Below are 16,637 nucleotides of genomic sequence, written 5' to 3'. Positions count from 1 at the left end.
TCATAAACACAAGAATCTCATGATTGTATTCATAATATTATTATTAAGGTTATGAAACAATTTCACTATACTAGGTTGTCTAACAAACGCCTTATATTTATTTAAGTTCACCTAAATCTATCATCGCATGATAAACTAAGCATATATCACATATATCAACATGAATAAACATCAAGGTAGGCATGTTACATCATCTAGCACATTAGTCTAAGCATTATACATCTCTATGTATCACATGAAGCATTTAAAAGCAATTAAAACAGTCAAAAAACATCTTCAAAACACTTCATGGAAATATAAACAGTTCAAAAATTTTATATAAACTAAAATTGATCACTCCATTAGATCCGTCTCGGAAAAACGAATCCAACGGTATATTGCACGCCTAAAACGGAGTTACGAAACTCCCAGAAAATCAAATTTAATGTCAACAGACAGGCTGTAACGCATTACAGGAACGCGTTACAAGCCCTGTAACGCATTCCGGTGATGCGTTACACCCCTTTTAAGCCATTAAAGGGTGTAACGCATTCCGTGAATGCGCCATAGGTGTGTAACGCATTCCCGGAATGCGTTACACCCCTATTTTTTTTTGTTTTTCAGCAGCCGCCGCCGCCTTTTCTCGGTTGCTGTGCCTTTCAGTCTCTGTACCTTTTTCCGTGCATCACAGTTTCAACAGCAGACAAACACACAGATTTAGTACAGCAGCAGAAGTATAATATATACAATTCATATATATATATATAAGATTTATTTAATTACAAATTTTAATTGCAACAACTTCAAAAATTCATAATAAAAAATCTATACATCCTAAAATTATGAAAAAAATATCCAGACGATCTACAACACTTGTAGAACCCAGATCAACATTCAAAATTATTCTAAGAAATGATTTCTCATCAGACAAAATTAATCCATGATATAACTTGTAAAAAACATAATTAATTCATACAAGCACATAAAATTCTGAAATTTTTACCACAGATCTATATGCATACAACCTGGCTCTGATACCATTGTTGGATTTTTAACACAGCGGGGCATGGCAAAACACTTTTACACATATAAAATCCAAATAAAAGCATACAGATCATGAATAAAAATTCGAGGGATCGAATCTAACCTTTAAAAATAATTCAGAGACAACGATCAGAGATCCTTAGCAGTTGCTCCTCAAGTGTGAAGCACTCCACTGGTATCCACCAAGAAAACGATGTTAAGGAGGAGGAAGGAGGTGGAGAGAATTGGGTTTTCCAAACTTTTTTGGGTTTTCGGGTTAGAATAAAATTAGGGTCTATAATAGTGTATTTATAGGCAAAATTTTCAGCTGAAATTTTCCCATTAATATTATTATTATTATTATCCCATTTATTATTATTATTAATAATTAAAACACCTTTTAATTATTAATCCTTTTTCTAAACACTTTAGAAATAATTCTCTCTCTTGATTTAATTTCCAAAAATTAAATCCTTTAATTAATAATATTAAGAACTTTTCTTAATTAATTTATAATCAATTAAATCTCATTTAATCAATTATTAAATTTTCCAATTAATTATTTATTTCATAAATAAATAATTATCAGCCATTATTAATTAATTCCTCCACCATTAAATCATTCTCTTTTTATGGTGTGACCCTGTAGGTTCAATATTAAGCCGGTAGTAGAAATAAATAATAATAAAACTATTTTATCATTATTTATATAAATTCTCTAATTTATTAAATATGATTAATTAATTAATCACTTTTATTCTACATCGTGAGGGATACTTCTCAGCATATCGCGACTATCCGGATAATATGAATTCACTGCTTAGAATACCAAGAACCTATTCAGTGAATAGTTACCGTACAATAAACTCCTTCTACCCTACAATGTTCCGATTAAATACAAGGCATGGATCTCGTGTCAAGCCTATCTAATTTAATCACTTGCTTACCATTTACTATGCGTAGTTCTATGCAAATTAGAAACTCCTTTCTAATTTCATTTACTCTGGCCAGAGATTCCTGAACTAGCATAACTGGATCAGCCTTGAACATTCGCTTCCTTCACTGGAAGGGGTAGATCCTTTATTGATCATACACTATCTTCGTGTACAAATTCCTATACCCAGAAGAGCCCTAATAATTGTCCCTGAAGACTAAGAACTAAACCAAAGCATAGTTCAGTGTACACAAGATGACTATGATGACCTCAAGTCTAAGGATACTTGTACAACTATCACTATGTGAACAACTACTGATACGTGAGTGAACTCCATCAGTTGTTCAGCTGTGCGAGTCATGTTCAGTGAACTTATTCTATAATAAGCACCTACATACTAGCTATAGTGTCACCACACAAATGTCTATGAGAACAAACATCCTTCATAATGAAGCAAGCATAGTATGTACCGATCTTTGCGGATTATTAATTACCAGTTAGTAATCTTATGACCAGGAACTATTTAAGTTTAGAGTTATCATCTTTTTAGGTCTCACTATTATGATCTCATCATAATCCATAAAAAGCTTTACTCTAAACTATGGTATATCTTATTTAAACACTTAAATAGATAAAGCCCGTAATAAAAACAAAACAAGTCTTTATTAATATCAATGAAATCAAAACAAATTACATAAAAGTTATTCCTAAATCCTAATACAAATTGGACTTAGGACATATTCCTTTCAGTTCCATTCTCAGTGACTAGGATACGGGGAATTCTATATCGGCACATGATATTTTCCCACAGGAATTGTGCAACCTGCTTAGTTGTGATTTTGGCCAAAGGCTTGGCTTCAATCCACTTAGTAAAATAATCAATGGCTACAATCAGGAACTTCCTTTGTGCTGTGGCCATGGGGAAAGGCCCAAGTATATCCATTCCCCACATAGCAAAGGGGATGGGTGAGTTGATGGAGGTCAGCATCTCGGGGGGTTGTCTAACAACAGGTGCATGCTTCTGACAGCGGTCACACTTCTTCACATACTCTTTGGCATCAACCATCATTTCTGGCCAATAGAAGCCTAAACAGGTTATCTTATGAGCTAGTGCTCTGCCCCCAAGTATTGCCCACAGATACCTTCATGCACTTCTTCAAGAGCCAAGCGTGCTTCATCAGGCCTGAGACATCTTAAGTAAGGAACTACATAAGATCTTTTATACAAAATCCCATCTATCAAGGAGTATCTTAGTGCTCGAACAGCCAACTTCCGTGCTTCAGTAGCATCATTTAGAAACCAACCGGTTTGAATATGGGTCTTAATGGGATCTATCCATGACGTCCCCAGACCTATAGGAGCTACAAGCTTAACATTAATGCTCCGTGTCTTCAGAACGTGGAAGTATACACTTTCTGAACTTTCCGTTATCTCAGATGAAGCAAATTTTGATAATGCATCTGCCGTAGCATTTTCCTCCCTTGGAATGTACTCAACATGGCATTCATCGAATTGGGTCATCACAACCCTTACTAGGCGGACATACTTAGCCATCGTATCATCCCTTGCCTCAAACTCTCCCTTTACCTGAGATATGACCAGCTTTGAGTCTCCACAGACCTTTAAGTTCTTGACTCTAAGTGTCCCTGCTAAGCCAAGGCCAGCTATCAGAGCTTCATATTCCGCCTTATTATTTGTGGTCGGGAAGTCTAACTTCATGGCATATTCAATCAAGAACCCATCAGGGCTTTGTAAAACTAACTCTGCTCCACTTGAATTTGTTTTTGATGCTCCATCAAAATAGAGAACCCAATATTCCTTCTCCTTATCATCATTTTCTTTGTCCCCCTTATCAACTTCCTTGTCTTGAGGTATGGTATCTTTCTGCCCCCCGACTTCTTGGTTGGGTATGGTACATTCCACCACGAAGTTAGCCAATGCCTGGGCTTTTATTGCCTTTCGTGGCTTATACTTGATATCAAATTCTCCCAATTCTATTGCCCATTTGATCAGCCTCCCACTAGCCTTAGGACTATGAATAATATTTCTCAAGGGTTGATTTGTTAGTACTTCAATCTTTTGAGTCTGAAAGTAGGGACGCAACTTTCTTGAAGCCATTACCAAGGCTAAAGCAAACTTCTCAATAGTTGAATAATTCAACTCAGCTCCAAGTAGAATCTTGCTAACATAGTATACGGGTTTCTGGATTTTAAATTCCTCCTTAACCAATACAGCACTCAAGGCATTCTCTGAAACAACCAAGTACAAGTTTAAAACTTCATGCAGAGCTAGCTTGACCAACAATGGGGCATGGGCCATATATTTCTTTAATTCCTCAAATGCCTTCTGGCTTTCCTCACTCCATACAAAATCCTTAACCTTCTTTAAGGACTTGAAGAACGACAAGCACTTGTCCCCAGATTTGGAGATGAATCGTCCCAACGCAGCAACCCTTCCAGTGAGCTTTTGAACATCTTTGATAGTTTTTGGTGGCTCCATGTCTAGGATTACCTTTATTTTGTCAGGATTGGCCTCGATTCCTCTCTTGGAGACCATCAATCCCAAAAAATTTCCAGATCCTACTCCGAAAGCACACTTTGCAGGATTTAACATCATCTTGTGGTATCTCAGGACCTCAAAAGCTTCCCTTAAATGGGTTATATGGTCAACCTTCACTAGACTCTTGACTAACATGTCATCAACATAAACTTCCATGGTCTTGCCAATAAGATCCTTAAAAAATTTATTTACCAACCTTTGATAGGTGGCTCCTGCATTCTTAAGACCAAATGCCATAACAAGATAGCAATAACACCAAAGTCAGTGATGAATGATACCTTTGGGATGTCATCCTTGTGCATCTTGATCTGATTGTATCCACTAAATCCATCCATGAAGCTCAGCATCTCATGTCCAGCAGTGTCATCTATCAAAGTATCTATCCTTGGCAATGGGAAACAGTCCTTAGGGCATGCGTCATTCAGATCAGTGAAGTCCACACACATCCTCCATTTTCCATTGGCCTTCTTCACCATTACAGGGTTTTCTAATCATTCTGGAAATTGTATCTCCTCAATGAAACCAGCCTCTAAGAGCTTCTCAACTTCATGTTTTATAGCTTCTTGCCTTTCTGGAGCAACACTTCTTTTCTTTTTCTTCACCGTCTTCCGACTCGGATCCATATTCAGCTTGTAAGTAATCAGTTCTGGGTCTATGCCTGGCATATTAGCTGCCGACCATGCAAACACATCACTATTTTCTTGCATAAATTTCACCAACTTCCCTCTAAGAGGCTCCTCTAGTGTGTCCCCAACGAAAGTCACTTTCTCAGGATCCTCAGGAGCTAAAGGAATCGAAACCAAGTCTTCTGCTGGCTTCCCTCTTTACTCATCATTTTCTCGGATATCTAGATCTTCAATAGGCATAACTTTCCCCCCAACTCCATCTGCCCTCAGAGAGGCTACATAACAACTTCTAGCCATTTTTTGATCTCCTCTCACTTCTCCAATCCCATTCCGGGTGGGAAACTTCATAACTGAATGGTAGGAAGAAGGGACTGCCTTGAAGGCATGTATCCCTCTTCTCCCCATGATAGCATTATAAGTTGAACTAGCCTTCACCACCACAAAGTCTAACATATGTGTTGTTTACCTTGGTTCCTGTCCTATGGTTGTTGGCAACTTGATTATCCCTTCCACGGGGAACTCCACTCCTGCAAATCAATATATTGTCATATCGGTCGGGGTTAATTGAGAATCATTATAACCCTTCCTTAAAAAGGTGTCATGGAGCAAGATATCCACTAAAGCACCATTATCCACAAGGACCCTCTTAACCGGGCTGTTTCCTATTATCGGTGTTATGACCAGCGGGTCGTCATGAGGAAATTTCATACCCTCTAGGTCAGAATCATCAAAAGCCATTTTTACTCCTGTCCTGGCCCTCTTCGGGGCTTCCCCAACAATATGCATAACCTCCCTGGTATATGTTTTCCTGGAGTTCTTGGATAATCCAGCAGCAGTTGGTCCTCCAAAAATTATGTTTATCACAGGCCCTCGGGGCCGTGGTCCTCCAAAGATTGCATTTATAACTGGTCCCTGGGCTGGGGATTCCGCCCCTGATCATCTTGGTCCCTCCTAAAATCTTTAAAGTTCTTTCTCCCATTGTTATTCCTATCTCTTCCTTCCCCAGTGTACTTGTTCAATCTTCCTTTCTGAATGAGGAATTCTATTTCATCTTTCAGTTGCCTACAATCATCAGTGTCATGACCAACATCTTTGTGAAATCTACAATATTTGCTCTTATCTACCTTGGAAGGATCAGCCTTCAAGGGTTTAGGCCAACGAATATCTTGATCTTTCTCGATTTCCATCAAGATCTGGCTTCTAGGAGCATTCAGCTTAGCGTATTCAGTGAACTTTTGTCGAGGTCCTCCCTTCTTTGGGGTTGAATCATGGTTTTGCTCAGTTCTGGGATACTTGTCCTTAGAAATATATTCCAGATCAGTTTTTCGCTTCTTGCCTCCAATGGGCTCGTTACTCACTACTGTCTTCCTCATGCTCTCCTCCACTTTGATGTACTTCCCGGCCCTAACTTGGAGGTGGAACATGCTTTCAGGGGGCGCTTGGCCAAGGACATCTTGAAGAACTCATCCCTAGTTCCCTGTTGCAGTGCTATCATGGCTACCTTGTCATCAAGGTCTGGGACTTTTAAAGCTTCCTTTGTGAAATAATTCAGATAGTCTCTCAAGGATTCCTTCGCTCCCTGCACAATGCTCATGAAGGATGCTGAACTTTTCTCATGCACTCTCCCGCTGATGAACTGCTTAATAAAAGCCTGACTTAATTCGCTGAAGGACCCAATAGAGTTCGGGGGCAAACGAATATACCATCTTTGAGCCATACCCGACAGGGTTTGAGGAAAGGCCCGACAGTTAATAGCGTCATTCACGGGTTGCAACAACAGTGCATTAGAGAATGTCCTGACATGATTAGCGGGATCTCCCGTGCCATCATAAGCTTTGATAGTGGGCATCTTGAACTTCCTTGAGATATGGGCATTCATTATCTCTTCAGTGAATGGTGGAGTAGGATCATCAGTGTAACACCCCTAAATCCGGGGTCGGGGATTCGGGTTGTCACGAGTTCCATTTCCCTTATCAATACTTAATCTTAACAGTCAACTAACTACTGCGTACTGTGACCCCACAATATACATACACACACCACAAGTTATAGTCTCAGAGATGAATACCAAAAATAACACAAGTCATTTTATTCCACCATAATAAGTCATTACACCTCAAAAGGGTTTCTGAATAAATTTACATATTCTTAGCCATTATTATAATTCATAATATACATAAGTCTGGTACATCAATATTTGAAAACCTAGCCTATTGGTAGTTCCTACCTCGGCTACGGTGGCATCAACGCCTACAGGAAACTGCGGAACGTTTCCTATCCGCTCACGAATTGGGAGCTTGATCCTGTTTATCATGTCTATCTGTTGTTGTGTGATGAAAGAAGAAAGCAAGGGTGAGCAACAAGCCCACCGAAATAATATGTATAATAATTAACAATATATGAGCATTCTCATAGTACTCATGAAAGTCTTGGTCAAGAAGAAATGAACCAAGTTTGACATCTTAACGCGACCAAGTCACAAAATATTCAGTATATATGTACATATACTTTTCAAAATCTTGGAAGTCCTCTTCCATGCATAATAAAGACAGAGTTCCAGTTTATAACTGTATAAAAATATCGTTGCAAGGTGATCTCGTATATCTGACCTTGCCTCAACGTTTTTGTGAAAATCTTTGTCATGCATAAGATAATCATTAAACAGATATAAGTTGAAAAGATGAAGTTACAAGGTACTCCAATATACTTATATCTTTTCCGAATACTACTTGAACTACCACCGTTCAAGGTATAATCAGTTTCAAAAGTTCATCACATAGATGAGACTACAAGAAAAGACTTGGATAGATTCAATCTTTGAAATATCATTATAAATAATGAAGTTACGAGATACTTTATTAAGTCCCGATATATATATATATACACCTCTATATATACATTTCATACACTCCTTGAAAACCTCTGTTATAAAACTTATAAACAGAGTTGCAATATCCAATGAATTTGGAAAGGAGAAAACCTTGGCATAAACCTGATATCTTGCTGATCAGGCAAAGATACCAATAAGTAACCTTTTCTACTAGTAGATGGACGAATTCCCCACTAGTCATCACCCTGGCCGCATTTGGACCTATGCTGGACTGCTACTCAGCCACTTACGTATTGATGGACTCCCACTGAGCCACTTACACTTTCATGGACGCCCACTGAGCCCATGTTGGTTATGCCGACTCAAATAGATGGACTTACTTCCCGAATGTTGGGCAAGTAATTAAAATGTTTTCTCAAAACAGCAACCTCGTTGCGAATATAAAATACACCACAGAGCCGGATCCCTCAGGTTTTGAGCGAATATTTAAATCCCCTTCGAAAGGAAGATTTTAGATATAAAATGAGTTTTGGGATCCGCTCTAACTTTTAAAAATCATTTTGAAGACTCGAAAACATTTTTAAGAATGTTTGGAGTAATGCTGATTTAATGAAATAAATCAGTCCCGATATATTAGAAAATATCTGAATATTATTATTTAAATAATATTCCCATAAGGATAATCTTTATAAAAATAATTTGAAGTACAAGTTTTAAAACTCATACTTGAAATTAATAATAAATAACCAAAGATATAATTATACGAAAGTACGATCTTTATTTGAATAATGGAAAATAAGTTTGATTATGAAAACATCATTCTTTAATAAAATAAAGAATATTATTTAATAAATAAGCGGAGTCATAAGTCCTCGAATGAATATTCAAAATAATATTCATTAAATAAAATAAGCGGAGTCATAAGTCCTCGAATGAATATTCAAAATAATATTCATTAAATAAAGTAAGCGGAGTCATAAGTCCTCGAATGAATATTCAAAATAATATTCATTAAGTAAAATAAAGTTATCGAATAAACCTTATTCGATTAATAGTTTTGAAAACTATAACTATATATATATAAATATATATATATAATATACTCGGGAACATCGACTCTCGGTTTAGAAAATGTTCACCTTTGGGTCCCCTATACTAAGAGTATACGCAACTACTGCTTATCTCTAGCATAGGTATTATGCAGTTATAACCAATTGAATCAACAATTAGATATCAAGATTATGAAATAGACATGCATATATACCATATCACATGCTCCAATATATCGCAGGATTTGCTAATAACAATCATGCACTTATGACAAGATAATGCATATACATATATATATCACAACAACAGTATAACGGGTAGAAAACTTGCCTGAGCGACTGGGGGTGTTAAAAGTCCTGTGATGAGTCTGGTAACCTATAAACAACATATAAGTTGGAATTAAACCAAAGTCGCTTAAGAATCTATACTTTAACCAATTAGACCCTAACGTTCGCTTTCGCGCTTAACGATTCACTTAAGTCGCTCGAGTACCCTCGGCTCCACCATTTTTAATAAATTAACCATTAGGAATTTTAAGGCGATTCTTTCGCGAGTACCCTTCCAACTACCTAATCCACTTTACGTAATTGTTTCATATTCCAATTAGTCATTTAAGGGCCTTAACCAAGGTTTCAAAGTATGGCGAGGGGTAATGGTTCGGTCACGAAACGCCGTTACTTAAAACGGTCGTTTCTCCTAAACTGTACATCGGATTTAAGCGAACCACATATCAAAACGAATCTCGTAACATGAACTATATAATCATGGAAATGGTCAAAACTTAACAGTGAGTTCACGGGTCCTGATGTTAAGAACAAAAGCAGTCTAAGGTAAATCGGGCATTACGACGGCTATGTTTACGCGATTACCAAATTTGTACAACTCCAAATCAATCCACAATCAATCCCACAATCATTACTACAACAAAACTCCATCCATAATCTACTAAAACAGCCCCAACATCTCAAGATTTCCAATTTATACTACTCTCAATCATGAACTAAAAGCTTATTCTTAAGTTCATTAACTAATAATCAAGATTTACAACTCCAAAAACATTGCAAAACCAACCAATCTATAAATATACAATAATCATGCCTCTCATGAACTATACTACTCATAACAAGCTCTTAACATTCAATAATAAGGCTAGGTTAAGAGATTATACCTTCCTTGTGAGTAGGAGTAACTAATGAGCTTGAAACAACCTTGGAAAATCCTTACTAAAGCTTTATCTAAACAAAAACGCAAGATCAAAATTTCAAGTTCTTGAAAAACACTATTCACTCTCTTCTTCCATGAATTATTGGAAGAGATTGTGAAGGAATTGGAAGCTTAGATTCATAGGATATCTATATCTATGTACAAGGAACCTTGGATAATTACCTCACTAATTAACAAAGCTTGGAACTTAAATTTGGATTTTCTTCTTTCTTGAAATGGACAAAGGCCGAGAGCTTCTTTGCTTGGAAAGTGAAATTCAACTTGTGTTTTGTGTTTTTGATTTGTTTTGGCTTGGTTTCTTTGTTTTTGTTGTTAATTAACCTTTTACCATGGTAAAATTTGTGTGGCTTATAATCAACCAACAATTCCTTCCCATTGTGTCATGCTTATGTCATCCTCTTATGTCATCTTCCCATACTTGTCTTCTTCTTGTTGGTGTGATGACATCATCATCACTAACCTCTTTGATTAACTCCTAATTACTTGGCTAATGATCCTTGATATGTTATACGGTTCGCTTAACTTTCGTTTTCATTTATCGTTTGAGGGATCATACCCGGGATCTTATTACTTGGGTTCCCTTAACCTTTCTCAATACATTATATTCCTTTTATGATCCTCTCTTATAATCCTTAAATTTAAATCCTTTTTATCCTGTTACCTTATACTCAATTCTTTCGGTATCTGGTGGATTTTCGGGAAAAATCAAAGTGTTCGAATTTGGATTCTGACGATCTTTACATACACTTATATACCATATAGAGTACTAATAAGATCTCATAATAGCAATAAAAGAACCTCTACAAAGTGTGGCATGAAAAGTTTTCTTATTCAGCATAATCAGCAAAATCACTATTCATAAGGGTTACAAAAAGTTCAAATTTTTTGGGGTTATTACAGTCTCCCCTCCTTAAAAGGATTCCGTCCCGAAATCAGATTGGGAAAATGAATAGGGATACTCTCTTAACATTGCACTTTCTAACTATCCAGTAAATTTTCCCACATTGTGGTTCTACCACCAAACTTTGACTAGTTTGGTAACCTTTCTCCTAAGCACTTTTTCCTTTTCGATCTATAACCTTTCCTGGTTGCATATCTATGCGCTCATATGCCCCTATTTGTCTGGCATCCGGATTACACTTCCTTAACATTGATACATGGAACACGTTATGAACTTGCTACAGTTTCGGAGGGTAGGGCTAGCTCATATGCTAACTTCCCAATATGTCTTAATACCTCAAAGGGGCCAATAATTCGTGGGCTTAGCTTTCCTTTCTTTCCAAACCTCATTCATCCTTTCCAAGGGAATACCTATAATAGCACTAGGTCCCCTACTTCCTATTCTTTGTCCTTTCGTGTCAATTCAACATACTTCTTTTGTCCATCTTGGGCTACTACCCGCCGTCATCTGATTAGATCTATTATATCCTTGGTCCTTTGGACCACTGCTGGTCCGAGCATCTTGCGCTCTGCAACATCATCCTAACATAAGGGAGATCGACATTGCGTTCCCTCAGGAATCTCATAAGGCAATGTCTCGATACTGACATACGATCTATTATCATAAGAAAACTAATCTGCGTTAAGTGATCATTCCAAATTTTTTCAAGTCTATTGCACAGACTCTCATCATAGCTTCTAGCATTATAGCTTTTGCTTCTCAATACCCACTCTTTTCCAGTTCGTAATCGCTACTATCTTCCGTTCCTAATATTTATACTGGTTATACTTTTGCTCGTTAGCATTCTATAACCTTTTAATAAACGTGTCAACCTTAGTATCACGAATGTGTTTCCATTCCGAATACCACCATACTCATACTACTCCTTTTCTAACTACTTCTATCTTCGAAATCTTGACCCATCGTATAGAAGTAAAAGATTTTATTGAGAGATCACTATGATCATGAACACTTGTTACATCGCATAGTTAGTACAGAAGGTGGCTAGCCTTTAGTACTTGACAAACAATTAAACAATAGATGGTATCCTACTAGGTTTCTATCACACAGATAGATAGTCATTCAGCAATACCTCCCCTTCTGGAAGGGTTGTTCTTCTCAGCTTATACAAAATGAAAAGGAGAGAAAAGAATGAATTGAAGAGAATTGTATATATAAAAAAAATATACTGCCACAAAATATCTGGTTGGAATCTACCTCTGAACTATAGAGGTTTATCATAGGAGAACAAAACATATATGTATATAAATCAACATCAAGTATTATAGCATCGCATTTCACATGCCTAAATATTTTTGCTATTCCGTCCATCATTCTATGGACCCACGCTATTGCTCGAGCTTATACACAATCACCTTTGAAACTCCCTCGACATCGAAAATCGAATCTGGGATCTCATTCTAGACATCATCGTTACTAGAATTCTATGCTTGCACAACAACCTTCCTCGTATAGTAATACGACTCTCTATTGATAAAATAGAATAAGTATTCAATAGGTAGATGATCGCCTTAATTAGCCTATCAATGATAACTTATACATCACCACAACCCGATTAGTGGTACCCAATCTCAACATCCATTACACTACGACTCTCACGGTTGTAATCGGCTCATTAATCAAAGAATCTTTGATGCATTACTATAGTCCACCACGGACCTACTATAGTCATTCGTTTTTCCTTGGATCTTAATATTTAATCATACGGAGTCCATTCATGCCATACCGAAATCTTCTAGAGAGGAAACATAATCGCCATTTCATGGTTCATGAAGAACACTCCTGATCCTGACGTACATACATGACATGAAGCAGATAAAATTGCAGAAGAGTTTCAATGAAAGCAATGATAGCAGGCTAATACCATTATTAACCATATGTCTTTATTAGGAGACATGAAGCTCAAAGGTTCATTTAGTCCTTTCGTAACATGGTCCTGGCTTATCTCAAGATAGGACCTTCTAAGATAGGAAGCCCGCTCACAGCGCTACATGAATTAAATCTTTACCAAACTACTATTACGGTTGAGTATCGCACAATCATCAGAAGGAATGTCAATCTTTCACACCATAATACAACCTTCACGGCTTTAACCATCATCACTGTATTCCTCTGACATGAGCGCCTATAATTTCTCTCTTACACTTAGAGTTTCGGCCACCTCATTGGCCTTTCCTGATAGTAATAGTTCCTTATAATCAATGTCTTTTGAACGATCTCCAACTAAATTTTCTACCTCATTTCCAATCACTGCTTGTGCAAAAACGCTCTTCCTTACGCTTTGGTGAGAAAGAAAGAAAAAAAATATCACCATTTTTTTCCAGAAGTTATTGCCTCGGTCTTTAGAGGTTAACATTATCACGACTGACTCTCGGTCATACTTAGGACATCTTTTATCTTAGGTCCTTCTTGTTTTTTTACCAATCTTGACCTTCATCAGTTCAATCTATACTTTCTCATGCTTTAACATGTGCCCTACTTGGCATTATTATTATTACGTCATATTTGCTTTATCAAAATTTCTATTCTTGAGAACTTTGAATATTACCTTTCTCCTTGTAAAACCTCTAAGGTTATCCTTAAATCCTTCATCCTGTACTCCCTAGGTACATGGCATATCAAGATACCATTTACTAATACTAGAACCATTGTCTATATAGTTCTGAAAACTTTCTCCACTGATCTTTAAAGATTGTTGTTGACTTAGTCCTTCATTCCGTACCACCCAAACTCATAATGTCCCCATTAAGGGTGAAATGCCAACCTTTATGCATTCCCCCCATGGTTCATCTCAAGTTATCGAGGTTCTATCCTTAATTCCACCTTTAAAAAGGTACTTGCATCCTTCCATGGATAAATCAAGTCATATATCCCTGATAAGGGTATCTTATTCAATCATCCCCACCTCGATAGTCTATACCTAATTTCACAATAACATTCTTATTCAAACTGAGGTCAGTCCATATGGCCTCCAAAAGATAACAACGGTTATCCGCTTTTCTCTCCTGATTTAGTAATGATAACAGGGATGTTCTGGAAGATATTGGGCGTGTTCAACGTGAACTTCTTATTAATAAATCCTCATTCACAACTATTATTTATCGCAACAGTTTTCTCAATTTTGGGATATCTCTTATACCTGGTGTTTTATAGGTGTTACATACACTTCACATTCTTGAAGGTCACTTCCTTCATCCAATTTCATAATTTCTTACCCTTTTTTTGTCTCCTCGGTCTATCCGCGTCTTATTATTTATCCTTCGAACTATCTCAAGGTTTCCTGGAATCCTCCCAACTTAAAAGGAATAACATATATATATATATATATCACTTATGCCTTCAAACTTCGACATTACCTCATGGTCAATCACCATCACCCTGATGATTATCCACTTCTCTTATCTTTATTGATAGGGTTTCTTAGGATTTCCCATACCTAACTCCCTTATCACTTCTCAACTCTATTTCCTTTATATCCCTTTATACTCCTTCCCCTTTCAGTCTTTTATTTTCATTTCTATTACCACCATTACATGAACCAACACGACATAAGCGTTGATTTCAAACATCCCGTCATTCTGGATTCGTGTCCTCAGAACGAATCTTGACAACTTTTACAACTTAGATACATAATTCATCATACTTGTCCGCCTTTGTTCTGGCTCTAAAGCTTTTACACTGCCTCCATAACCTTGGGAAGTACTTTCCCGAAAACAATTGACTGAACTTTAATCAGTTTATTATAACCTCTGGCTCTGTGCCTTTCTTGGCCTTTCACCAGCGGGTGGCCTCTCTCTTAGGAGGGTAAGTGATAAAAACAGTCTTTTGCACTTCGTTAATCATTTAGAATCTCAAATGATTCCTATATTTCCTTTAGTCAGGCTCTTGCCTCGACTGGGTCAGCTTGTTCCTTGGAACTCTGAGAGCTTAGCGACTTAAAGGTCCTGAAAGAATTTCTCACCGCATTGTTTTCTCAAGGTGGTGGTTGGGAATAAAAGTATAAGTTCTGTTTAGACAGGTCCATGAATTTCCGTATAGGGGTACCGTCTCGGGTCTCCTTATCTTGCTCGACTTCTGTTTTCTCAGTATAAAATGTTTCATCCTTCTCCCATAATCAGGGTTATCTTATACGTTAATATCCTTGTTTTTCATTTCATTATATTATGGGTTCTTTCTTTCTTGATGGCGACCTCCCTAACTATCACATTCAGGGTTTGCCCTAAATCTTATTCCTCGAGCTAGGGATTTCATCTAAGATCCAGTCTTTAAGCTCTTAAACGTTTGGAACCCAAATTCTGTAGGAGTACCTCATTATCCCTTTATCATCTCTCTCAGTATGGATCTCTTCTCCAGTCATTGACTCTCTGCCTTCATTCATTACTTTCTCTTGGCACAATCTAATCTTTTCTAATAACTCTGGCTGCATCGAGATCTCAAACAGCTTTTCAGTTCCGGCTCCGGTTACCTTTACTTCTATTTCCATTCTCTCGAAATCCCTTATCAATTCCTCCGAAGTCATTATCATTTTGAGTCTTTCCTTCCTGCTAAGGGCGTCAGACACCACATTGGCTTTCCCTGGATGATAGAGAATCTCACAATCATAGTCCTTGATTAGTTCTAACCATCTCCTCTGACACATGTTGAGCTCTTTCTGCGTAAATATGTACTTGAGGCTCTTATGGTCTGTGAAAATCTCGCACTTCTCTCCATACAAGTAGTGCCTCCAAATTTTTAAGGCAAAAACTATTGCCGCGAGCTCCAGGTCATGAGTAGGATATCTAATCTCGTATTCCTTCAGTTGCCTAGATGCATACGCAATCACCTTACCGTGCTGCATAAGCACACACCCTAATCCTTTGTGTGACGCGTCACTATATATCACAAAATCTCCTTTTCCATCTGGCAATGCCAACACCGGGGCCGTTACCAACCTTTTCTTTAATTCTTGAAAACTGTTCTCGCATTTTTCTGTCCATTCAAACTTCTCTGTCTTACGAGTAAGCCGCGTTAAAGGGGCTACTATCTTTACGAACTTGAACGAACCTTCGGTAGTAATCGGCCAATCCCACCTCTGGTAGTTTCCCTAACCATGGTTATCAATTCCTCAGTGGTCCTTTATTCATTCTTGTCAGGATCCTCCACGGGATCCTCCTCAGCAGCAATCCCTTCTAGGACAACATCCTCAACCGCTACATCCTCAACTGCTACATCCTCAATATGTATATCATCTGGTCCTTCATTAGAACGCTCTATCAGATATACAATCTGGTCTCCAATAAGTAATAAAACATCATCGCGCTATTGATCCTCAACCTCAGGGTTCGGAGTCCCACTATCATATACGATAACGAACTACGCTTCTATCACGATATTTACAAGGGTTCCCATAAGGGTTTTAACTATCAGTACTACGTTAGGTAGTCCGACTATGAACTTGGAAAGAGTTCTTAT

The sequence above is a fragment of the Apium graveolens genome, chromosome 2 (assembly GCF_009905375.1).
Source record: "Apium graveolens cultivar Ventura chromosome 2, ASM990537v1, whole genome shotgun sequence".
NCBI classification, from domain to species: domain Eukaryota; kingdom Viridiplantae; phylum Streptophyta; class Magnoliopsida; order Apiales; family Apiaceae; genus Apium; species Apium graveolens.
The sequence above is the reverse complement of the archived record's forward strand: the minus strand, read 5'-3'. Positions refer to the sequence as shown.